Source organism: Lolium perenne, chromosome 1 (assembly GCF_019359855.2).
Source record: "Lolium perenne isolate Kyuss_39 chromosome 1, Kyuss_2.0, whole genome shotgun sequence".
Taxonomy (NCBI): Eukaryota; Viridiplantae; Streptophyta; class Magnoliopsida; order Poales; family Poaceae; genus Lolium; species Lolium perenne.
The window spans coordinates 188,843,734-188,845,437 of record NC_067244.2 but is presented as its reverse complement, the minus strand read 5'-3'; the positions used below and the strand labels follow the sequence as shown (position 1 = coordinate 188,845,437).

General features: G+C 46.3%; 1 long non-coding RNA gene across 1 annotated transcript; it reads left to right on the top strand.

Annotated features, from left to right (window-relative positions):
• Positions 1 to 461: 461 nt before the first annotated feature.
• Positions 462 to 1,704, top strand: LOC127308083 (uncharacterized). Its single transcript, XR_007856278.2, has 3 exons — positions 462 to 626; positions 722 to 1,174; positions 1,621 to 1,704. It is a non-coding gene; the product is annotated as an uncharacterized lncRNA (long non-coding RNA).

Here is a 1,704-nt window from a genome sequence, read left to right as displayed (position 1 = left end):
ATCGTGGAGGGATGCTATTTGGTAGGCTGCGGCACTCATGGTACAGGTGCATCACTCGTGAGCGATTAAAAGGGGTAGCTAAGACTTCAAGCGACGTGTTCTATTATGCAGGCTTCACGCTATATTTAGAAAAAGCTAGTACATCAAAGACCAGAGTCATACATTGAATGAACAATTTTTGGAACATCAAACGCAATTGGGCTTCTATGGAATGATCGGTTTATGCACAAATTGATGTAGGTTACTCAATTCGGTCTATTCGGTCTTGTTCGGTTGGTGGGGCTAAAAACCGAATTCTACCAAATTTAATTAATTTAATTCGGTTAGTACAAATGGAAACCGGAAAAATAGCGGTTAATGAAAAAAACCGAGATTTCGGTTAATTCGGTTTCGGCTTCGATTTGGTTTTCGGTTATACGGTTTTTATGCCCACCCTGAACTACGGGAGTGTTTGGCGTCGATCGCAAGCGGCCGTCTCCGCCGTGCCTGCGAAAGGGGAAATGGGGCGTCCCGTCGTGTCGCGCCGGCGCCGCTCGCCCCATTATCCTTCTTGGCCTCACCCACCTACCATCCCCAACTCTCCTCCTCGCCCTCTGGCCTGCGCGCCGGCAGCTGTCGCCATTGAGGTTAGCATCTCTTTCCTCTACCATTGCGCTTCCCTGCTGCTGCTCTTTAGGAGTACTTACTTCCGTTTATCTCTCCCCGCGACGCGCGCGTACAGATGATGAGCTCCTCCTCCGGCTCCGGCCCCCGCTATCTCGACCCACACCTCGTCTACGAGCTCGTCATCCGCCGCATGCCGCGCCAACTCCTTGACTACTTGGATTCGATACCCGGAGCATCCCAGGACCTGCACTGCTACCGGATCAAACTTGTCGGGGAAACTCTCCTGTCGCCGCCAAGTTGCGGTTCTTGGTCATATCTCGCTTAATCGACCCAATTCTTGCAATGCTTCTTCTTTCGTTTCATCCCAGGGGATAGTTGTTGGTCCGATTCTTGCCGTTCTGCGCTACTTCTCGCTCGCGCTTCCTCACGGACTAATTGCTTGCCTTCTTGCTTGCATTGCCTTTTTTTTTTTTTGTTTTGTTTTGCCTTCCTCCAGAAAAATACCCGAAGAGAACAGGTGGATCATGATTTTGGGCAAACGGGCGTGGGGTCACGCGATATATAGCAGGTTGGTTCTTGTTCATTCCGTGTTCCTACCGTGCTACCCGCTATGTGTTCGATGTTTGTATCCCAAGAAATGGTCTTAGTATTGTGCGTACAATCATTAAACTGGAACGAATTACTACGTGCTCAAGCACTTGTTTAATTTGGTTAAATATCATGTGTAGAATTTTGCTACTAGATAGAATGATTGTGGCAATTTCTCTCCAGTTTTGTTCCTTGCCTAAAAAGGTTTAGTTTAGTCTCGTGTTACAAGACACATTTTCTATTGAACTCTGTTAGTAAAATATATTTATGCTGGGAAGGCACCATCCCACTGGAACACAATGAAACCATCTTCCATTTAACAAAAAGGATACTTCTTAAATGTTGGATATGCTATTCTAACTAGCTTGATATGTTGCTATTTGAGTTTATCCCTGAATAATTAATATGATGTTTTATCTTTTGCAGACTTTGTGCACCTCCGATGGTTGACAATCCCACCAATTTTACATCAGATGCAGGTTTAGCACTGAACTAGATGACCCGTTGCGC